We start from the raw sequence: 25535 nt of genomic DNA, 5'->3' as shown, positions 1-25535 counted from the left end.
AACTGAACAAGGAAATGGTTTCTCTCCTGTATGAGTTATCATGTGCATCTTCAGATCTCCCTTCCTACTGAACACTTTCCCACAAACTGAACAACTAAATGGTTTCTCTCCTGTATGAGTCATCATGTGTCTCTTCAGATCTCCCTTCATACTGAACCCTTTCCCACAAACTAGACAACTAAATGGTTTCTCTCCTGTATGAGTCATCATGTGTATCTTCAGAGTTTCTCTACTACTGAACACTTTCTCACAAATTGAACAACTAAATGGTTTCTCTCCAGTATGAGTTCTCACGTGTTTCTTCAGATTCCATTGATCACGGAACCCTTTCCCACAAACTAGACAACTAAATGGTTTCTCTCCTGTATGAGTCATCATGTGTATCTTCAGAGTTTCTCTGATACTGAACCCTTTCCCACAAAGTGAACAACTAAATGGTTTCTCTCCAGTATGAGTTATCATGTGTGTTTTCAGAGTTCCCTTCCTACTGAACCCTTTCCCACAAACTGAACAACTAAATGGTTTCTCTCCAGTATGAGTTATTGCGTGTTTCTTCAGATTTCCCTTCCTACTGAACCCTTTTCCACAAACTGAACAACTAAATGGTTTCTCTCCTGTATGAGTTATTGCGTGTGTCTTCAGACCTCGCTTCATACTGAACCCTTTCCCACAAACTGAACAACCAAATGGTTTCTCTCCAATATGCTTATTTATGTGTATCTTAAGATTTCCCTTCTTTCTGAACCCAGGACTGCTGTTAGACGAACTTTGTATTTTCTGTGTCTTCTTTGGTTTCAGAGTCATCAAACCTGGCCCTGCAGTCTCCTTCCATTCATCACCGTCATTGGTCTCAGTTTCAGAACTGTCATTATCACCGTCATCAGTCTCAGTTTCAGAACTGTCATCACTGTCATCAGTCTCATTTCCTGAACAGTCTGAAGAGAGGAGCTGACCATCTCTAGTTGGTTCTAAATCACCAGCTGGATCTAGGTTACTGGCTGGTTCTGATACTCCACAGTCCTCAGCATCAGGTTCTGTTTTCATGTGTTCAGTTGAGGTGCTGGGTAAAGAGTATGCTTCTCTGTTTCTCTCCCTTTGGGTTTGAAGAGGCTGATCATTCTTTTCACCATCTTCACATTTCACTGAGTCTACTGTGATCTTGGAGCGATCAGCTTCTTCCAGCCCTGGATGTAGTTCAACTTTAATCTGTAGGAGCTCTGGGTCCTGGGTTTGGCTGAGTTGTGAGGACAGAGTATTCTCACTATAGTTTTCATATTTCACAGGATGTAAGGTCATCTTGCACCTATCAGACTCCTCTAGATCTTGACATAGTTCCTCCTGTTCCTCTTTAATCTGTAGGGGATCTGGGTCCTGGGTTTGGTTAAACCACGAGGACTGAGGTTTCTCTTCATCATGTTCACTCTTCACAGAGACAGGATTGAATGTGACCTTCATGATATCAGCCTCCTGCTGACCATGGAGGTGCTCTCCCTCCTGACTGGTCCAGAGTTCCTCCTGTTCCTCTTTCATCTGTAGGGGCTCTGGCTCCTCCTGGTCCAGACTGGGGCTCCTCTCCTGCTGCTCAGGGGGAACCTCCTCTTCACAGGTAAACAGTTGTAAGGCAAGGGAGTCTAGAAAGAAGAAGAATTTAAATGTAATTTGTTGTAACTAGGGATGTCCGATATTGGCATAAAAATGTGATATCGAAAAATATCGGTATCGGTTTACAAAAAAAATAAGATATATATACATATATATATTTATTTAACCTTTATTTACCCAGGCAAGCAAGTAAGAACAAATTATTATTTTATTTATTGTCAAAATATGCATAATGTTGTGTTAATTACACAACAAGAGATATGTAATGTTAATTACCTGAAATTATTACGTTTTTTGGGGGGGGGACCCTGCATATATCGGTATCGGAAATTAAGCTTTGTTTGACCCACCATACGGTCCCGTCATTAACCCCTGCTGGGGACAGTGTCATTGTAATCATACTGCTACACGCCAACTGTACAACTGTGCTTCAGACTGTTAACTCCATTTTCACTACTGCCTGCGACCAGTGACTCAGCTGCGAAAGAAGCCCCAGTTCGGGCAACGGCTGACTCGGACAAGATGGAGGGTGTAGATGTGGAGGAGCTAAAGAAGAGGCATACTGCGGCGCAGACAGCTTTCACAAGGAGAGCCAACCAGGTAGCAGACAATGTTGACACCGCATCGCCAGCGGAGCTCGTCAACGACAAGAAAGCTCTTCAAGTAGAGTTTGCGAAGCTCGTTGACACGACGGGAGACTATGTTGGAGCATTGGAGGAGGCCGACGGAACCGTACATGCTACCGTGATAGCCGACACAACAGCAAAGAAAGACGCGAGCAAGCAGAGGAAAGCGGCACTGGAGAAGAAGATCTTCTCAGAGGTATGGTCCCGCTTCGTTCAGCCAAAGTTAGGCCCCCTTGAAGTGGAGTTCGAGGAGGCCTTAGAAGAGACAAAGAGACTAAGCACCCAATGGGCACCCAAAGACAAGAGAGCGTTGGAGGGGAACAAATTTGAGAGGAGACTCAACGCCTTCGAACAGATGGTGAGAGAGTGGAGATACCTTCTTCCAAGTCCCAACGTAGCCGAGTTGGAGAAGCGGTACAGGCACCTGTATGAGGAAAGAGCAGCACTAATGGACAGGTGGTCGACCCTCCTAGAGCCTGGGGGAAAGGGTGACATTGGAAGTGCTTATGAGGATGAAGAGGAGGAAAGGACACACAACATTGAAAGGGGCGGTGACGTGGCCAGCCCACTTGGTATTGCAAACGATGTTCTGCAACTTGCCGCCGAAGCTAAACCTTCCCAGTCCACCGACGACAAAAGTGCAGTCCTTCACATCCACTCGTCATCTCCTCAGCTTGACAGTAGTCAAACAGAGGGCGCTTCCAAAGACTCTCCCTTACCTCTCGGGAGCCACAAGGAGGCCTCTAACACCACCCATCTCTAGCTTGGAGAAGAGGCCGCAAGAAGTGGGCCTCACTCCCACGGGTGAGACAACCCGGCAGCGAACCCCATTTTAACCAGCGCGCCAACCTCACTATCATGCCTCAGTCACGAGGTGACCGCGCCACGCCACCAGGTGATAAGGGCGCAACGCAGGAAGGTCTCGCTCACCACAGAGACCACCAGGGGGCCCGACCAAGGATCAAGCTCACCGCCATCAATCTACCCAAATTCTGTGGGGACAGAAGGACCTATTAGCGCTGGCGGGATAACTGGGAGGATCTCCAGGCTTTAGCCGTACCATCAGGATTGCCTGTATGCAAGTTATACCACCTGCTGGACAGCGTAGAAGAGCCGCTGAGAAAGAAACTCTGGCTGGATCGCTGCAGAATGGCAAACGATGTTTTCAGGCTCCTGGACAACCGCTTTGGGGACAGGAGCACAACCGCAAGTCTGATCCTCAAAGGTCTGGAAGAAGTGCCTGCAGTACGGAGTAACCAGCCTAGGCCAATGATCGACCTGGTCCAGGCAGTGGAAACCGCACTGTACGACTTAAAGTGGAGATGAAGCAGTGAACAATGTGATCCTAGTTTGTTTGTTGTGTACCTTGTGTTACAAAGGATCAGATTAAACCGAATATATATATTTATTGATTGATATATATTGCATAATATTTGTATATCGTTTGATATCCCTTGTATATTCCTTGTACATATACACGGAATATCCCTTTAGCCTAGTACAGACCATAATATTTCATTCTCCTATTGGACAGCGGTCCACAGGCGTCAAGGCCATGCCTCCAGAGTCAGGTTCAAAGCCACCGTCAAGACATGTCTGTACATGCCCGGCCTTGCCCAGGGATACGAGACAGAAATGAGGTTGGCACTAGATTGTTCGCCGTGCATATAAATATGGCGCAGGTGAATACAGAAGTAGTTAGAGAAACTTAGAGAAACTTAGTGTTGTTACCCAATAAGTTGAAGCCTCACCCACGATACGACGTGCGGTGAAGTATGGCCTGTTTTGGCCCCAAATAGAGCATTGAGACCGTGTGCGAATTAATAACTGAAGTGTCAGAGTTTGGCGCTATACCGTCGAGTGCGACATATTTCTATTAAGTCAGTAATAGTCTATTTGTGTATAGTGTATCGTGCGGCTAAAGTTCTACAGTGACCAGCATCACCAACGTTTCCTCGTATCAGCTAGAGTGCTTATCCAGGCTGGGCTGCTTTCATGGCGCTTTCACCCGAGGAGACCTAGACGAGAACCGTGTGGACATGTACACTGGATTATCTACCCGACGACTGCATAGCCCTTTACGGCTGGATTATATTTGCTTTTGGTCCTGTAATTAATGGAGCGGAGAATCGCCGACGCCCACACGTGTGTGGGATTTACCCTGTGAGGAGCCACGTCGAGTCTGCGCCTCAGAGAGCCTGAGGCAGGCTAGCTTTCTTCCCTGTGGAGCTACAGGCTACGGAGAACAGCTGTATTCGTCTGTGGATCAAGATCTTATTGCACCGTCTCCCGTACTCGGAGTCTCCTTATCATCGTTGACCCAGACTCTATTACCGACAGACCTCTACCCTTGCTGGCTTACAACCGGGGGGACCCTTCCAGTATCTCCCGCTATATATTACTAGTGTACCATAGATATAATTCCCTAAGATTCAGGTTGTATGATTACCTCCTGCGTAACCAGAGAATGGACATTCATTATTGATTTGCCTACGCACATTCCTTTGCCTTATAAGCACATTCAAAGTAAAATAGAGAAGTATATTATGTACCTTTTGCTGCAATAAATACTTAATTACAACTTTGTGTGGAACCGATTCATTGTGGGAAGTGTTCATCATTATATATATCATGTACTGTATGGCCAGTAATTAAAGTACATAAGACGGTAGTGGTTTAATGGTACGATACTTATCAATACAGTCAGGGAATTGTACCCCTCAGTTACAATTGGTCCTTCGAGCCGGAGGGTAACTAGTGTAATATTAATATAGTGGTATTAATATTGACATGGCCAATGATGAACACTCCACAAAACGGTTCTCCTGAAGTAGATCGCCCGCAGCGTAGACGGCAGACACCTCAGTACTTAGAGGATTACGTTGCCAGTATACTAACTAGCTTTCTACAGACGGTAAACGCGGAAAAAGTAGATAGTTAGTCAAATTCATGTGTCGGTTATTGCACTTTTTACTTCTTACTGATGACTATTTTTAAACTGAATCATTTTAAACTATTCTTATTATTTGCTAGATCCAAATGTGAAACACTGATTATTTATGACTATTTTTAAACTGAATCATTTTATTCTTATTATTTGCTAGATCCAAATGTGAAACACTGTGATTATTTGTTCATGAATTACAGGAGTATTACTGAATAGAGAGCCTATTAGGATGCTAGATCCTAATGTGAAACACTGTGATTTGCTCGCTCATGCCTGTATTTTTTATGTCCGTTCTATTTTATAATTTTTTGACTATTTTTAAACTGAATCATTTTAAACTATTTTGTGTTACTGAAAACTGTAAGCGGAGAGCCTATTGGGATGCTAGATCCTAATGTGAAACACTGTGATTCTACCTGTCTATCTTTTTATGCTCGCTTATGCCTGTATTTTTTGCTGTTGTGAAGCACTTTGAACTGCAACCTCTGTATGAAAAGTGCTATACAAATAAAGTTATTATTATTATTATTATAGTAAAATTATGTCCGACCCTATCGACCAGGCTACCCCGCCAATAGAGGCCCTAGTGGGTTCTAACGTAACTGACCAAGCTCACGGTGGAGACCAGGAGGGACCTGACATGACTTTACCCCCCGCCAAGACCGAAGAAGTAGTCCCCGGAGAGCTCCAGGATAAAGACAGCCCTCCAGGGATGGAACTCGACCCACTACAAGAAGAGGCGAGCACCCCGGAGATGGATCTCCTCGACTCGCCACAGGAGAACGGATCTCCAACGAGTACTACCAGGGGCGGATCACCCCAACCAGCGTCTTCCCCCAGCGAGGCGGACAAGATGCTGGCACAGGCATTCCTCGCCAGCCTGGCAGCCTCAACAGAGCGCGATCGACTCCAAGCACAGACGCTTAGTGAGCGCGAACATTCTTCCATGGAAAGAGAACGCCTTCAAGCGCAGCAACGGAGCGACGAAGATCGTATACGTCTAGAGATTAGACGCCTCCAGACGGAAGAGAATATGGGAAGGGACCGGGCCGAAGCCCAGCGCGCCGCCGCCGAAGCCCAGCGCGCCGCTGCCGGTGCCCAAAGAGAAGCAGAGCGCAACCTCGCTCTCACCAAGCGCGAAGCCGAGCGCGACCGATTACAAGCGCAGATAATGGAGCAGCTGATCACCAGGGCAACACCCCCTCCCTCCGCACGGGGTTCCAGGGCCTCGTCAAGACAAGGGTCAAGGGCACCCTCCCCTACCCGATCAAGCGACCCTGAGCCCGACCACCAGAGAAAGCCTATACCCCTCTCCGAACCCCTTCCCCGACCGGTCCAAGTGAGACCCAGCTACAAGGAAGAAACGGTCTACACCGCGGAGAGGCTAAATAGACGACTACAGGATCTAGAGGACCTGCCAGAGGAAGAAGAAGAGGGAGAGGAGGAGAGTCAAGCCCGACAGCAGCACAGTACTCCACAGGACCAGGAGGTCCAGTACAGCCCAGGCTCTACCCCCGCGGCTCTGCGCTACAGACCCCCGACTCAATTCACGGGTGAGCTTGACGCACGACCAGCCCCGAGGAACAGCACCTGGATACGCGGGCCATGGTACCCAGCAGGTACCAGCCCACCAAGAGGCGTAAGAGGAGACTCGCCTAGGAGGCCTCTCTTCCAACACTCACCGATGTGCAAGCCATCCATGGCATCATACATTGGCACACCGACGTTTCCGGACTTCACACACGAGAACAGAGCACAGTACACGGAGCTACGAATGTGCTTAGAGACAATGATGTCCGATGTAGCTGATGAACCGTACAAATATGCTATCCTACTGAAGCACCTCAAGGTGCCCCGAGCGCACAATATAGCGCTGGCCTATGCCACCTCTACTACCCCATACACTGCGGCTCTAGCAGCACTCGACCAAAGATATGGACGCATATGGGACTACGTAATACAAGAGATAAGGCATATTGACCGCCTACCCCCAGCCACAGACAATCGCTCACTAGATGACCTGTCTATCAAGGTACAATCCCTGGTAGGGATGCTGGGGGCGCAAAGAGAAAAGGGTATGCACGAACTGTACGCAAACTCTAATGTCGAGAGGATTTTAGAGAAGCTTCCGCCCGCCCGACAAGATCGCTTCAGGCGGCAAAGAGACCACCGTGATCCTAACGGTTCCGAGCCATCCCTCCTAGACCTAGCCGACTTCCTGGCGAGAGAAGTCAACAGCCTACGGTTGGATACGTTCATGCGCAGCACACCAAGCTCCAGAGAGGGACCTAGGAGAGCAAACGATGGCCGCAGATTGGTGACCGTCATGCACCAATCAGAATCAGTACCGAGCAGCAAGAACCACAGTACCCCCTCGATGAAAGAGAAGTGGAAGATGGTGTGCCCGTACTGCGAAAAGGAACACTGGTTGTCACAATGTGACACGTTCAAGAAGATGACCGCCGACGAGGTGAGTCAATGGATAAAGTCCAACCGACGCTGTTACCGATGTGCGCGCAGTCACATGGCAGCCGATTGCCGCTTAAAGAAGAGGTGTAGTCGGTGTGACGGAGCCCACCTAGATGTCCTACACGACAGTAACAGAAGAAAGCCTGCACCCTGAAGCAGCACAAAGGCAAGTGTTATGTACATTGACCCCGCCAGCAGCGGGGGCGCCCGGGTGCTCTTAAAGGTGGTCCGCGTAACATTGAGTTACCAAGACAAGGTCATGGACACTTACGCCGTCCTTGACGACGGGTCAGAGAAGACCCTTCTCCTCGCGTCCGCTGCGGCCCAGCTGGGGCTGCGGGGGAGCGAAAACCAGATGACGATTCGGACAATAAGAAGAGATCTAAAGACGATAAAGGGCGAAAATGTCTCCTTCACTATCGCAGCAAGCGGGCAGCCACAGAGACGGTATAGGATTACTAACGCTTTCACCAGCCAAGAAATAGGCCTGTCGCAGTACACCTACCCCATCGCCAAGCTGATGGATAAATATGTGCACCTGCGTCAACTACCTATACCGCTCATAGACGGTGCCACCCCGACCCTGCTGATAGGCTCCGACCATGCAGACCTCATCGTCCCGATTGACCGGGTCCACACAGGGCCCAGAGGCTGTCCTGCAGCAGTTGAGACCCGCCTAGGATGGACACTACAAGGCCCCCTCGCTAAGTCTCTTAACCGAACAGCAGCCACTAGCTGCCTCCACTCCAGAGTGACAGAAGAAGACACCACCCTCCTACAGCATGTCGAGAGGCTATGGACACTAGAGACAATGCCCTTTAAGAACGGAAAGAAAGACATTCATTCCAAGGAAGACATTTACGCTATAGCCCTCCTCGAGCAGGGGACAAAGAGAGTCAAAGTCAACGGAGTGATGAGATACGCAACTCCACTCCTGAGGCGAGAGGGTATGCCTACCTTCCACGCCCCAAAAGAAGCGACAGAGCGGTATCTATTGAACAAAGAGCGGCGCCTAGCCAGAGACCCCGCTCAAGAGACTGTGTACCGCGCTGAGATTAACAAGCTAATCATAGCGGGACACATAAAGAAAATTGACATTAAAGAGGCCGATCAGACGACCGAATCATGGTACGTGCCGCACCACAAAGTCCACCACAACGGCAAGGATCGTATTGTGTTCAACTGCAGCTACCAGATCGGATCACAAAATCTGAATAAAGAGCTCTTGCCCGGCCCAACACTCGGCCCCTCTCTACTAGGCGTGTTACTACGTTTCCGCCAAGACAAGGTGGCCATCAGCGGCGACATCAAAGGGATGTTCCTGCAGGTGAGACTAGTGGAGGAGGACAAGCCCCTGCTGCGGTTCCTATGGAGAGAGAGGATCGGGGATGAGCAACCAGCCATCTATCAATGGGAAGTCCTCCCTTTCGGAACCACATGCAGCCCATGCTGTGCTACGTTTGCACTGCAAAAACACGTCGCAGAGGACCCAGCAGCCGATGAAGAGGTCCGACAAAGTGTAGGAAATAGTTTCTACGTGGACAACTGTCTGCAAAGCGTCTCGACGCCAGAAGAAGCCGAGGCCCTTCTACTCAAGCTCCGCGCCTCCCTGATCAAAGGCGGCTTTGATCTCAGGCAGTGGGCCAGCAGCGACCCGCAAGTATTGTGCAGCCTCTCCCCCGAGGACAAGGCAGCAAGCAGCGAGACCTGGATGGCGACCATCCCAGGAGAAGCCCAAGAAATGACATTAGGACTAGTCTGGCGCTTCAAAACAGACTCGCTCCATTATAAACACACACCCCTGACCAAGGAGCAGGGAAGGTCGACTGCACTACCGACCACCAGACGGAGTGTATACAGAACACTCGCCAGACAATATGACCCGTTGGGATGTATTCTACCTTACACCACCAGGGCAAAGATGATTGTAAGAGCGTTATGGGACAAGGACCAGGGCTGGGACGACCCCATACCCGAACACCTTGCATACACATGGAGAGAGTGGGAGACGGAACTCAGCTCACTCCCAGGTGTCAACATACGCCGCAGCTACTTCCCACCCACAGTGAGGCCGGAGACGTGCCAGATGGACCTGCACGTCTTCAGCGACGCCTCCGAAGTAGCCTACGGTTCGGTGGCCTACTTGCGTGCCCGAGAGGAGGGAGGAGAAATACATACTGCTTTCATCCTGGCTCGCTCAAGAATAGCCCCACGCAAGCAACAATCTATCCCGCGTCTAGAGCTCTGCGCAGCCCTAACAGGAGCGCAACTCACCACGTTAATCCAACGTGAACTCACCATTCCGGTGCAAAGAACAATCTTGTGGTCAGACTCCACGACAGTACTCACATGGATCCGGTCTGATTCGTGCAGATACAAGGTCTTCGTGGGAGTCAGAGTCACAGAGATTCAAGATTTAACAGAAGTAGCAAGCTGGAGGTATGTGGACACAAAACACAACCCAGCTGACGTCATCACCCGGGGAATGTCCCTGGATGACCTCACCCGTCACAACCTATACAGTGACGGGCCAGAGTTCCTCAAGCTCCCGGAAGAAGAGTGGCCTACACCCACCCCACGGGAAGCGAGTAAAGAGGAGGCCGAAAACAAGAAATCTATGTTCTGTGGATTGAACACACTCGTCTCCACAGACCCCGACATAGACGATTGCCTCACCCTAGAGAGTGCGCAGCTAAAGACATTCCTGTGGCACCACCCAGAGGTTCAGCTCACTACTGACATTACTGCAGCTGACTACGAAGAAGCAGAACTTCTTCTACTACAACGAGCCCAGAGAGACTCGTTTCCCGATGAGCTAGACTGTCTACAGGGAGCAAAGCCCGTCCCATCAGACAGCAGATTGCTCCACCTAGCCCCCGAGAGCGACGCCTATGGTCTCATCAGAGTGGGTGGTCGTCTGCGGAGAGCTCCAGACTTACCGGATGACGTCAAGTACCCGATAGTCTTAAACAGCCGACACAAGGTCACAGAGCTGATCATAAAGAAATACGACGAGGATGTGCATCACGCCGGGGCAGAGAGAGTCTTCGCGGAGATCAGACGTCGTTATTGGATACTGCAAGGGAGAGAAGCAGTGCGGCGCTTCCAGCGAGCCTGTCTAGACTGTCGTAAATGGCGAGCGCAGCCCAGTATACCCCGGATGGCAGACCTACCTCCCTGTCGCCTCCGACTCGGCGACAAGCCCTTTCACTCCACCGGTATGGACTGTTTTGGCCCGCTGTATATAAAGAAAGGAAGAGGAACCGAGAAGCGGTGGGGTATTGTATTCAAATGCATGACCACCCGAGCGATGCATATAGAACTCCTTCCAACCATGAGCACAGACTCATTCCTTATGGCCTTCCGAAGATTCACATCGCGGAAAGGCAAACCGTCTATATTATTGTCTGATCACGGGACAAACTTCAAAGGCGGAGAAAGAGAGCTGAGAGAGAGCTTCCAAGCTATGGGCCCAGAACTTAAGACCCACCTCGCTCCATCCCAGATTGACTTCCAGTTTAATCCCCCGAATGCACCTCACTTCGGTGGAACTTGGGAACGAGAAGTACGTTCAATAAAGACAGCCCTGTACGCCGTGCTTGGGGCCCAGACCGTGGCGGAAGAAGTCCTAATGACAGTCCTCACGGAGATCGAGGGAGTATTGAACTCAAAGCCCCTCGGTTACGTCTCAAGTGATGTAGCAGATGTCGACCCAGTCACCCCCAACACACTCTTGATGGGGCGGCTGGACCCCGCGCTACCACAGACAATGTACGGGCCTGAAGAAGCGAACGGCCGAAGAATGTGGAGGTACAGTCAAGTATTGGCTGACAAGTTTTGGAACAGCTTCCTACTCCACTATCTACCGTCTCTACAGACCCGCCAGAAATGGGTGAAAGAGAGAGACAATTTGACAGAAGGAACAGTCGTCATGATTATCGACCAGTCACTACCCCGAGCTATGTGGCCGGCTGGCCGCGTAAGCAAAGTGATCACCGGTGCCGACGGAAAGGTCCGAGCAGCCAAAGTGCTCGTCCAAGGGCGGATCTACACCCGACCCGTGGCGAGGCTAATAGAGTTGCCAAGACTCCCCGATACTATCGATGACGACCATGACCCCATGACTTTGTGAACTGCCCTACCCCTCACAACAGACATTGAGTAGTGGACAGTGCGGTTAATCTGTCTCTGCTTAGCTAATTAGGTGGGACTAATTAGGAGGCGGCTGTTACAAAGGATCAGATTAAACCGAATATATATATTTATTGATTGATATATATTGCATAATATTTGTATATCGTTTGATATCCCTTGTATATTCCTTGTACATATACACGGAATATCCCTTTAGCCTAGTACAGACCATAATATTTCATTCTCCTATTGGACAGCGGTCCACAGGCGTCAAGGCCATGCCTCCAGAGTCAGGTTCAAAGCCACCGTCAAGACATGTCTGTACATGCCCGGCTTTGCCCAAGAATACGAGACAGAAATGAGGTTGGCACTAGATTGTTCGCTGTGCATATAAATATGGCGCAGGTGAATACATAAGTAGTTAGAGAAACTTAGAGAAACGTAGTGTTGTTACCCAATAAGTTGAAGCCTCACCCACGATACGACGTGCGGTGAAGTATGGCCTGTTTTGGCCCCAAATAGAGCATTGAGACCGCGTGCGAATTAATAACTGAAGTGTCAGAGTTTGGCGCTATACCGTCGAGTGCGACATATTTCTATTAAGTCAGTAATAGTCTATTTGTGTATAGTGTATCGTGCGGCTAAAGTTCTACAGTGACCAGCATCACCAACGTTTCCTCGTATCAGCTAGAGTGCTTATCCAGGCTGGGCTGCTTTCATGGCGCTTTCACCCGAGGAGACCTAGACGAGAACCGTGTGGACATGTACACTGGATTATCTACCCGACGACTGCATAGCCCTTTACGGCTGGATTATATTTGCTTTTGGTCCTGTAATTAATGGAGCGGAGAATCGCCGACGCCCACACGTGTGTGGGATTTACCCTGTGAGGAGCCACGTCGAGTCTGCGCCTCAGAGAGCCTGAGGCAGGCTAGCTTTCTTCCCTGTGGAGCTACAGGCCACGGAGAACAGCTGTATTCGTCTGTGGATCAAGATCTTATTGCACCGTCTCCCGTACTCGGAGTCTCCTTATCATCGTTGACCCAGACTCTATTACCGACAGACCTCTACCCTTGCTGGCTTACAACCGGGGGGACCCTTCCAGTATCTCCCGCTATATATTACTAGTGTACCATAGATATAATTCCCTAAGATTCAGGTTGTATGATTACCTCCTGCGTAACCAGAGAATGGACATTCATTATTGATTTGCCTACGCACATTCCTTTGCCTTATAAGCGCATTCAAAGTAAAATAGAGAAGTATATTATGTACCTTTTGCTGCAATAAATACTTAATTACAACTTTGTGTGGAACCGATTCATTGTGGGAAGTGTTCATCATTATATATATCATGTACTGTATGGCCAGTAATTAAAGTACATAAGACGGTAGTGGTTTAATGATACCATACTTATCAATACAGTCAGGGAATTGTACCCCTCAGTTACACCTTGTGTAAGACAGGGTCCTATAATAAAATGTGAAATCCTGCTTATTTGTCTGAAAAATCAAATATAATTTCCCTGTTTTCGCCATGGGCGGTGCCATTTTGTTGCTGGCGTCACAGTGTTGGTTTGGTGTATACACTGCTGATAGTAAACATGGACTGTCGGGTCAGTCAAATGTTGCCTACCAAACAACAGGACCGCGGTGGTTCTTTTTGTATTGCTCCTGGCTGTTCAAACTAATTTTACCATGTGAAAGAGAGAGGAAAGTTGGTTAATTTCCACAAACTACCAGTGAAAAAAACAGTGTTGTTGGCACGTTGGCTCAGGCTGGCTGCACTCAGGCGGCGCGATCAGCCTGTTAGACAGGGAATGAAGATCTCCAGCGAACACTTCATTGCCTCGGATTATGTTGTTGTGGGTGGGAGGTTTGTCCAGAATACCACTAATCAGCTGAAGCCTGATGCGGTTCCCTCGGTCTTCGACAGACAGACCGGGGCACCGGGCGCAGGCAGTTCAGCGTCGGGAGCATTTAGCCTGCTGGCTACCTAGCTCCAGTTCAACCAGCCGAGCGACGGGACCATTTAGCCTGCTGGCTACCTAGTGCCAGTTCAACCAGCCGAGCGACGGGACCATTTAGCCTGCTGGCTACCTAGCTCCAGTTCAACCAGCCGAGCGACGGGACCATTTAGCCTGCTGGCTACCTAGCTCCAGTTCAACCAGCCGAGCGAGAGCCTGTTGGACAAAAGCGGCATAAAAGAATACCCAGTCCTCATGATGCTCATGGATGTCACGACAAGGGGAGGAGACTGTGTTGGAGTGTTGATGGACCTCGCCTCCGACACCAACTATATTACTCACAGAGCCGCCAAGAGGCTCGGGCTGGCCGGCGAGCCTATCACACTGGTCGTGTACGGTGTTGGGAAGATGGCAGTCAGAGTCGATACCAAGAGGTATGTGGTGGCAATAAAAGTATGGACCCCGAAGGGGACCTTGAGGGCCCACAAAATGCTCTGCTACGGCCTTGAGGACATCGCCAAAGTAGACGGAGTGGTGGACTCCAAGAAATTAGAACTGTTTTTCCCATGTGTCAAGCCAGGAGAATTGACCCGGCCTGAAACCATTGATCTGCTCATCAGCACCCGAGAAGGTCGCTTGGCCCCACAAAGAATGGAGAGAGCCGGTGATCTGGTGCTATGGGACGGCCCACTGGGCGAAACTGTGAGCGGTGCGCATAAAGACCTCTTTGAAGAGGTCAAAATGACCACGCGTCATTCATTGACCCACTTCGCACGCTCCATGGGAACAACAGCCGTGAGAGAATGCAAACACCTCGCAGTGGACTTAACCAGGAGGAAAAGCATAAAAGAAGCAGTAACAGCTGCAAGCAACAAGGAAGTCTTCGACTGGCTGAAATGGGACAGCATAGGAGCAGCCTGTGACCCCGTCTGTGGAGGGTGTCGCTGCGGTAACGGTCCTCCTGGAGGAAAGGAGATGACACTGGCTGACGAGAGGGAGCTAGAGACCATCAAGGCTGGCTTGACCTTCAAGGAGAAAGACTCGCACTGTGGGGACTCCCACTGGGATGCAAAGTACCCCTGGAAGGAACAACCAGCATCACTCCCTAACAACCGCCGAGCTGTGGAGTCAACCTTCCTCAGGACGGAGAAGCGCCTCGAGAAAGACCCCTCATGGAAGGTCGCCTATACCATGCAAATCCACGAAATGGTGGAGAGAGGAGCTGCGGTGAAACTAACTAGGTCCGTGATGGACCAATGGAAAGGAGCAGTATGGTACGTGAGTCACTTGACCGCACCGAACCCACACTCCATCACCACTCCAGTACGCATCATCTGGGACAGCAGCCAAGAGTACAGAGGAGTAAGCATGAACAACATCCTACTGAAAGGTCCTGATGTGCTGAACCCAATCCGAGCGGTACTCCTCAGATTCCGGGAAGGAGAACATGCAGCCATCGGTGACATCAAAAAGATGTACAAATCAGTGTGGCTGGAAGAGGAGGAGGTTCATGTACACCGCTTTCTGTGGAGAGACTCACCGCAAGACAAAATAGAAGATTACGCCATCGTCAGGGTGAATATGGGCGATAAGCCGGCCGGATGTATTGCCCAAGTTGCTATGCAAGAGACCGCATACCTTCCTCGGTTCTCCCATCTGACTGATGAAAGATCTGTCATCGTGGACAACAGCTACGTGGACGATCTCCTTGTGTCGCACAATGACTCACACAGACTGGAAGAGATCCTGAAGGGGGTCGAAGTCATCTTGAACACAGGCGGCTTCCACGTCAAACTCTGGGTCCGATCTGGTCACAGTAGGAGGCATGCCGCCCCGGAGACCAAGCCAGAGACACTAGTTCTACCGAACCAACTCAAGGAAGAGGATAACAAGGCTTTGGGAGTCGGCTACCTTGTCCATGAAGTCAAGCTATTCATAATGGCATCCATCAACTTTTCCCGGAGGAGGCAGAAGATGAGGATGGAAGCAGATCTATCCGAAGAAGATATCATAGAGAGGACGCCTAACCCTCTGACGTGCCCAGTCCTACTCAGCCAAGTCGCAGGACTGTATGACCCGATAGGTCTCGCAACTCCACTCAAGCAGAAGGGAGTGATCCTAGTGAGAAGAGCATTCCAGGAGGCTGGAAAAATTACCAAGGACACTTGGGACCAGCCACTATCAGAGGAGCTCCGAGAGAAAGCGGTGGAGCTAATCAAAGAATACGCTCGCCTGAGCCGCGTCACATTCCCGAGAAGTATCACGCCCGCCGGCTGGTTGGGCAAGCCATGGGGGATCACGTTCTCAGACGGGAGCTGTGATTCCTATGGCGCGGTACTATATCTATGGTGGGAGACGTCCGGGGGAGCAGTTGCCCGGCTAGTGGAGTCAAAAGCTAAACTGGCCCCTCTTGACCTTAGAGGTGACCCAGTGAAGGCGGAAATCTGTGGGGCGGTGTTCGCATCCCGCCTAAAAAAGTACGTACTTAAACATGGAATAATCAAAGTGGAGAGATGGTTCCACTTCGTCGACAGTCAGACAGTGCTAGGTGCCATCCAAAGAGAAAGCTATGGATTCCAAACGTTCTTCGCGAATCGGGTCGGAGAGATCCAGAAGGCTGGTCCCGTAGCTGACTGGTGGTGGATACCTGGAGAACGCAACATTGCTGACCTGGTCACAAGAGGCCGCTGCTCCCCAGAGCTACTCGGAGAGGACTCTGCTTGGCAACGCGCCCCTGATTTCTTCGCCTACCCCGAAGAGGAATGGCCAAAGAAATCAGCCTCAGAGGTAGCTACCGCTGCGAGAGACGCAGTAAGTAGGCTTCAAAGAAAAGCCTTCACAGTTGCTATCACAAGAGCACAAGCAAAGACAATGCCTTCCCCTGCCAGCTCAGGGGAAGAAAAGACAACAGCCATGAAAGAAGAACCAGATTTCACTGTCTCGCCAAACAGAACCTCCGACAAACTTTGGGGCGGGGCTCTCATAGGCCAGATAAACCCGAAAAGATACAGTTCTCTTAAGACACTCTGCTGTGTCGTCGGCTTCACCAGAAGGGCACTAAAGTTCTGGGCGACAGTAAAAACCCAGAAGGCCCAGATGACAAAAGCACATTTGCCAACCCGCACATTGGTAAAGTGGGAGGCATTAACAGTGAACGAACTTCGAAGCGCATTCAAGGAACTATGCCTGGCCGCACAGGAAGGCGCAGAGTTCCCCGTGACCACACTGGACAGACTTGTGGTCCACAAAGAGGAGGACTCCAAACTCTTACTGTGCCACGGCAGAGTCCAAGCCATGGCCAAGGAATGGCCTGGGGTGCCCTTACTTCCCTATAGGGAATGGGTCAGCATCCTCCTGGCAGAGGAAGCCCACAGGGCAAACCATGAGGGCATTGCAGGGCATTGCAGATTGTGCAAGGGCCAAGAGTAGCCCAAAGTACGATTGACTCGTGCATACACTGCCGAAAGAACAAAGCGAAAATGTGACGTCAAATCATGAGCGAACTCCCCCCGGAGCGCACAGAGCCGGCCGCACCATTCGAGTATACAACATTAGACCTCTTTGGTCCCTACACGATCAAAGACTCGGTGAAAAAGAGGACAAGCAAGAAAGCCTGGGGCGTAGTTTTCTGCTGCATGGCGTCCAGAGCGATACATGCCGACATAGTGGAAGACCTCTCGACTGAAGGTTTCCTGAAAACATTCCAACGCTTCACTGCATTGAGAGGCCATCCCAGAAAACTCTGGTCCGACAAGGGGACTAATTTCGTGGGAGCAAAGCCAGCGCTGGAAGAACTTTACAAGTTCCTAGCAAATATCGACAATAACAAGGTACAGAAGAAAGCCGCAGAGTCTGGAACAGATTGGACTTGGGTGTTCCACCCCGCTGACTCTCCTCACAGGAATGGGGTGGCTGAAGCAGCTGTGCGAGTATTGAAAAGAGCACTGAGCAGCTTAGGCGAAGAAGGGAGCCTTACGGCCCTGGAGTTCCAAACCCTCCTATACTTAGCTGCCAATCTATCAAATGAGAGGCCTATTGGCGCCAATGGCCAGCTTCGGGATGGCACCATTGAGGTCATCACTCCAAACACGTGCAACGCCCCGTGGAGACCCCAGAGGTTTCGAGTCCGCTAGCTACCCCTTCGTCCGTCTGAGAGCAATCCAGATTGAAGTAGACAGGTTCTGGCAACGATGGAGCCAGCTGGCGGGACCAGAACTCTTCGTCCAGAAGAAGTGGCACATTCCCGCTAGGAATGTCGCAGAAGGAGACCTGGTCTGGCTTGCGGACCAGAATGCACTCAGAGGCCAGTTTCGACTGGGCCGAGTGATAAAGACTCACCCTGACTCGAAGGGTGTCAGCAGAGACGTGGAAGTAAGAACTTGCCATAGCCTTCCCGTTACCGCCGGCCATCCCAAGCGTGACCATCACGTCGGGGTGTGCCCCACCACCGTCCTCCACAGGGACGTCAGGAGGTTGGTAGTACTTCTACCATTCGAGGAACAATGACCGAAAGAAGGACGTCGAAAGTCGCCTGTTTCTGGCACAAAGAAGGACGTCGAAAGTCGCCCGTTTCTGGCACAAAGAAGGATGTCGAAAGTCGCCTGTTTCTGGCACAAAGAAGGACGACGAAAGTCGCTTGTTTCTGGCATGATTGAGGACGTCAAGAATCGCCCAATGCCGATGTAACTTGCGTAGTTTTCGCGGGCGCCGTTGAGCTACCACCGTAAATGGGGCATAGTTTAGTTCTTTTGTTCCCCTGTAAATAATATAGACCGATGAACACTTTGTATAGTTTGGGTAGTTTTATGAGCCTGACGGTCAGAAAACTAAGTGGGAGGTGGAGAATTATCCGACGTTTTCCCAAATATGTTCATTATTATTATTATTATTATTATCATAAATAACATTTATTGCATGCGTTAGTTATTGTCTGGTGCCGCCTAGTGGATGCACTTTGGAACGGGTATTGTGACTCTGGACAGGTAAGCTGTCTCTGCGCCGGCGCGTCGCGCTATTTAAATGACACTCTTGACCATAGGCTGTAAGGTGAAAAGCCCTGTGGGCGAACTGACTGGCCAACGGTACGTTGCATTGTATGCGCCGTTAATATCCGCAATTATCCTTTCATTCATATATCTAGTTACTAATTAATGCTGTTTATTTCCTTTCCTTTGTATAGGTAAATAATCTGACTACTGACTAAATGCTATCGACTACTGAATCGACTCTGCATCGTCTATCAACAACCAACTACTGACAGTTGCTAAATGCTACTATCCAATGCTAAACGCTGACAGTTACTAACTGTAACCTGACTATCAACAAACTGTTATCTGTGTCGAGTCTGCTGGACATTACCAAATGCCATATCGACCTCTATACTGACTTTATCCACTAACGTCTGAATGTACGCTGCTGGCTAACTGCTAACAAGTACTACTATCTACAGACTTAAGCTGCTACTAACTACCAGCTACCAGCTAACTGCTTGCTTAATTGACCACCTGGTGATGATGGCAATTCAGTTATCCAAATAACGGAATGTTTGGACATGGAGTCCCAATAAATGAACATTCTTGCAAAGTCTGAATTGTTTCTTTTGGTTCAATTTATAAGTCGTTCGCCTACACCCTTCCAATGGGGACATTTAGTTGACTCATTGACTGAGACCGCTAGATAATTGGACAGGAATGTTGACCTAAATGTAAAAAATATCAGTGTTTTGTTTTTTGGTGTGCTTCTTATTCTAGGTTTTCAGGGGAAATTGTTTGTTTCAACAAAAAAAAATCACTTTTCACAGTTTTTTTACGCCATTGATAACATGATTTGCGTAGCGTTGAATATTTAAATGTCTCTCCCATATGTGGGGTTTGAGTCACTACCTACCCATGCACATGTACCTCAATTTTAAATGCCTGCAGTTTACCATGAGATCATATGAAAGGAACTAGGGATGGCACCAATCCAATACTCAGTATCGGTATTGGTCCGATACTGGCCAAATTCACAGGATTGGATATCGGAAAAACAGGAAGTATTTTCCAATCCAATACAGGCCGTAAAGCGTGCCATCGCGTAGCGTGACAACAACGTTAGCATTAGCTAAACGTGAGTCAACTTGTTAGCAGCGCGCCGCGATCATGTCAGCTGTGTGGAGTTATTTTAAGCACAAAGAAGAAAAAGGCAAAACAGCCTGTGGTGTTATGTTAATGTGCGTGCATTAATACGACACAGAATACAGGCCACCATACTGGGGTCACAGACAGGTACGCAGGGCAGAGTAGACTAGGAGCGGATAATAACGGACCTGTATGGTGGAGCTACGGAGCTAACAGAATGAAGACACTCACAAACAAATACAGAGGACTCACGTGTATACTTGTGGAATAACACGACACAGCCGAGTGTAATATCTGCGACTCAAGTATTTCTAGGGGTGGCAGCAACACTGGAAACTTCAACACCACACAACACTTGCAGATTAATCATGGAAAGGGAGTATGCCGGGCGAGTTCATATGTGCAACGAATGCCAAGAGGAAAAGTTTTGCCGCAGCAGCTAACGTAGCTGGAAACCATTCAGAGGCAGTTTTTGATGTTTTATAGATGGCTAGGTTAAACACAGGTTTTTGTTTTTTAAGGGAGTATCGGATGGGTATCGGTATTGGCAGATACTCAAGGCTGTGATATCAGTATCGGACATGAATAAGTGGTATCGTGCCATCCCTAAAAGGAACTGATATAACTGCATTGTAGTTGTTTAGCGTTGATTTCATCCATGCAACTATGTTGGCGGTTATTGTTTATTGATTCTATAGAACTGTTTAATTTTTATTCCATACATACAACTCTGTTTACCTTTTATTATTGACCCTAAATTGTTAATCCCTGTCCAATGTGACTACCATCACAAAAGTGATGCTACTTAACCCTCCTTCTCGCTCTCATACATTGACAAAACCAATGATGATATGACAAGGACACGAAAATGGACATTTGTGAAATGTTCAAGTTCCTGAAGCATGTAATGTGTATTGCACTTTAACTTTTTTAATGTTTAATGTTTTTAACATTTGTGATATTTGAATGTTCCTGACGAAGCTTGTAACCTACCGTGCCAAATGATTGACGGAGCTAGAGCCTCAGGAGTCGGTGTTGTATTTGTACAACACTGTGTACTTCGATGCACGCCTCACATATCGGCATGTAACTCGAGAACTGCTTAACGGATTTTGTCACCTGAAACTGCTAACGACAGGCAACAAATAGGGCTTTAATTCGATATATATATAGTATTAAAATATATGCACACCCGAGCCGCTAAAATGCAGGTGGGAAATTTTTTCTCAAGAGGGCATGTGGGCCCTCGCATGTTAAGAGGTGATATTTGAATTAATTGAAGAATATTTTTGTTGACCACTTGAAAAGATTGTAATAAAAACATTGTTCAGTTTTCTTTTGTCTGAACTGCATTGTGTAACATTTTAAATAGACTTTTAACTACTCTCATCTAGGGCTGGGAGATTAATCGATATCATCGATTAATTCAAATGAATGATTTAGGACGATTTAGAACAATTTAAATCGATGTAAAAAAAGAAAGAAAGAAAACTTAATTTTTTTCAGGAGTCACCTCTTATTTTACAAAAAGTGATGTTTGGTGAAAGTTTGATTTGCACTTTATTAATCCCAATAGGGAAATTTATTCTTGTTTGATGATCAAGAGGCACCTTTTATTTGTTTTGAAGTGAAGTTTGGTGAAAAAGCAAGTTATTGCACTATTAATCCCAATAGGGACATTCATCTTTGTTTGATCAAGAGTAACCTTTTATATTATATATATATATATATATATATATATATATTATTATTTAATTTTTTTAAGTGAAGATTGGTGAAAGTTAGGTTTGCACTTCAGTCCCAATAGGGCATAACAAAAAATATTGCTTGTTTCCTGTTGGTTGTCAGTTAAGGCCATGGGTAGGTAGGGAATTTATTTAATTTTTTATTTTATTCTTTCCCACGGCGACTATGGATAGGGATTTCTTTATTTAATTAAAATGTTCACAACAACATGGATGCATGTACTCTGCCAGCATGTTTAATATCCATAATACTAAAGGTTTGACTAAGATTTCTATGAAACTTTATATAAAAAAAAAAGGACATTTTCTTTTTTGAACTCATAAAATATATTGGGTCGCACCTAAATCGGCAGGGTCGGTCGGCAAACGGAAACAAACCATTATTTTTTTTAGGCCTAGGGACATTCATCTTGGTTTGATACATTTTTTGTGTCAAATAAAAACAAAGTTATTTGAATGATTTCCTTGGCGTTTCTAGTTTTCAAGAGAAAAAAATCGATTTAAATCGTATATCGGATTAAAAAAAAAGAATCTCGGATTTTCTTTTTAGGCCATATCGCCTAGCCCTACTCTCATCATTTGGGGTGACCATTTGTCATGCGGCGTAACCAATGATTGTCAATAACTGTACTAAATTCAAAATAGAATATCCATCAGTTTTGGCTCAAATATTAATCACTGGTATACTATGCTTAAGTGGATACTATCTGTACACATTTTAAATCAGTTTTATGGGTTTTAGAGCAAAATGGATATTGTAACTGCATTACGAGGGAGACACTCCCATTATAGAATAAACTTGTATCCTGGTTTACAAAAAATTTAAGTACACACAAGCCTGTCTTTTTTAAGCTGTATATTTAATTACTGATACTTGTTAAAATATTAGTAATGTTAAGGAAATATATACATTTTGAGATAAATTACGGTCGCCCCAAATTACTTTTTTAAGGCTGTGTCCTATTAATTCAACTTTAAAAACACTAAAATCTCTTAATTTGTTTTTTTTGCATAAATGCATGTGTACACTACATTCCAAATGTTTGAACAATGGCCAAATATATCCTTATTTTTTGTATTTTAAAATTGGCCTATTCAAAAGTCTTATCCGTCAATGACCCTACATCAGCCATCACTCTGGTTACAAATGATATATATGATATATGATATAGACTATAACACGGTCATCCCACACAAACTCTCTGCTAAACTCCTCACTGTGGGTCTGACACCGGCTCTCTGTAACTGGGTGCTGAACTTTCTTACAAATAGGCCCCAGTCAGTCAGAGTCGGCAACCGGACATCAGGCACAAAGGTTCTAAGCACAGGGACCCCCCAGGGCTGCATGCTGAGCCCCCTACTGTACACCCTCTTCACACATGACTGTGTGGCCTCCCAGAACAACACCAGTATCATCAAATTCGCAGATGATACTACAGTCATCGGACTGATCACTGGGGGAGCTGAGGAGGCGTACAGAAGGGAGGTGGCGGAACTGGTGGCCTGGTGTCAGGACAATCATCTCTCCTTGAACTCAGACAAGACCAAGGAGATGATTATTGACCCACGGAAGAGGAGTGTACAGTACACACCTCTGTACACAGGTGAGACAGAGGTGGATAGGGTGAAAACCTTTAAATTCAGCGAGGACCTCACCTGGGCTCACAACACCCAACAGATATTAAAAAAATCCCACCAACGACTGTACTTCCTAAGAAGGCTGAGAACATTTGGCATGCCACCCAAGATTCTCAGCAACTTCTATAAGTACAGTTGAGAGTGTCCTTACCAGCTCAATCACGGTCTGGTATGGAAACTGCACTGCTAAGGAGAGGAAGGATTTTATCGATACTACTACTCTTATCGATACTGCTTAACGGTTCGGTACTTTATCGATACTCTTATCGGTTCTTTTAGATCATTATTATTTAAAAAAAATAATTTATTTGAACGGCTTAAGGCTATATCTGTACTTGATGTTTGTTTGTTGTGTTGCATATTTGAAATAAACGTCAATCAAATCAAATCAAACCCCCCTCTTAAAAACAAAAACCTGTGTTTAGCCTAGCCATCTATAAAACATCATGCTTAAACTGTGAAACAAATGTCCTACTCCCCTAAAGAAAGAAATACATAGCAAACATGACTCAGTTATGCAATAGTGCTGCTGCTTTTTATTTAGTTAAAATCTTTTAGTTAATAAGACTAAAAGACTACAATATGACTACAACGATTTCATGACGGCTTCCTGTCCTCGCATTTCCAGTGCAATGCAATGCACGGAGCAAAGGCGTCGGTTACCTAACTTAACGTTACATTTTCAACAACAGATTGCTGCTAATTAAATATTAAGCTAATCATACGTGTAGTGTAGTATGAACTCGACATAACGTTAACGTTACTCCGTTTCCATGAAGTGTTTAATTAAGTCCATGGCGTTTCCAGTGTTGCTACCACCGTTGCGTCGCAGATGGATGGTACACTCTGTTAGCTCCATAGCTAATCCGCTCCTAGACTACCGATAGCAGAACCGATAACGTCGGAGCTTATCAATACTTTTTCTAATTTTGTACCAGTTCCCGTTTAGAACCGGGTTTCGAGGGGCATCCCTACCAGCGAGTGATTAAAACTGCTCAGTACATCTCTGGAGCAGCCTTCCCCTCACTAAAGGACATTTACTCTACCAGGGCCACCAGGAGAGCACATAACATAAGTAAGGAGAGTACACACCCCCAACACAGACTCTTCAACCTCCTGCCATCAGGCAGGCGATTCAGGAGTCTGAGGGTGCTTTCTCACTCACCATTCGGGTCCGTTCCGGTCCGTACCGTCCTCATTCCGGGTTAGGGTGCGAACTTCCCCCCTCCCTCTCCCCCCTCTAGTTTGTGTACACACTTCAGTCTTGGTTCGCTCCGGGTTCTGTTTACGGTTTGCGTTTTGAGCGTGTACGCTTGCCGTAGGCGATGATGTGACGCTCGAAAATGTAAACACAGGAAGATGTTAACACGGCGGTGGAGACTGGATGCCGATATAAAATAAACAAATAACCAATAAATATGAAGTTATATGTGAACCTCTGTTGTCAAGCCTTGTCAATATAACCCACCCCCTTTTCTCACTAATGGATGGTGTTGTAGAGTCCGCTTTTGAGCGTTTCCCAGGGCTAACGCTAAGCTAATGGCTAACACTAGTTAGCTTAGCCTGTTCAGCAGCTAACATTATCCCTTTGCTCATGGCAATTATATTGCATGTCATTGATCTACTGGTCGACCACGGCCGACTGGTTGGGCACCACTGGTCTAATAGAAATAAATGCATTCGAACAAGAAAGTATAGTAGACATAGCAATGGCAAACGCTAAGCTAACGGCTAATGCTAGTTAGCTTAGGCTGTTCAGCAGCTAACATTATCCCATCGCTCGTGGGATTAGAATGTCTCACAAATGCTCAGGACGTCGCGCTTTTGAGAAATCTGTAAAAATTGAAAAATGACAATTTCGAGTGCTTTGACATCTATTATGTCTCCTTACTTGCTAAACGTAATACGACTTGTAAATACGTTTAATTCTTGCTAGATAGATGATTGTAATTATCTCCGTTTGCGAGGAGAACTACACCGCGTCACGAAACGCACATACACGCACACACACACAAGAGCGGCGTGTGCGCTGTGAATAGGTGTTACACCCCGCAGAGGTAAGAGGTATCAGAGACTCGCTACCCCCATCCAAATTCTAACCAACACTGCAGCTTATTATTATTATTATTATTACCGCGGCGCGCGGCACACTGCATCTATCTATCTATCTATCTATCTATCTATCTATCTATCTATCTATCTATCTATCTATCTATCTATCTATCTATCTATCTATCTATCTATCTATCTAACTGTGCATCTTGGGTAGAAGGAAGAAAAAAACACTG

The sequence above is a fragment of the Notolepis coatsorum genome, assembly GCF_963971535.1.
Source record: "Notolepis coatsorum genome assembly, chromosome: 1".
Classification (NCBI taxonomy): domain Eukaryota; kingdom Metazoa; phylum Chordata; class Actinopteri; order Aulopiformes; family Paralepididae; genus Notolepis; species Notolepis coatsorum.
The sequence above is the reverse complement of the archived record's forward strand: the minus strand, read 5'-3'. Positions refer to the sequence as shown.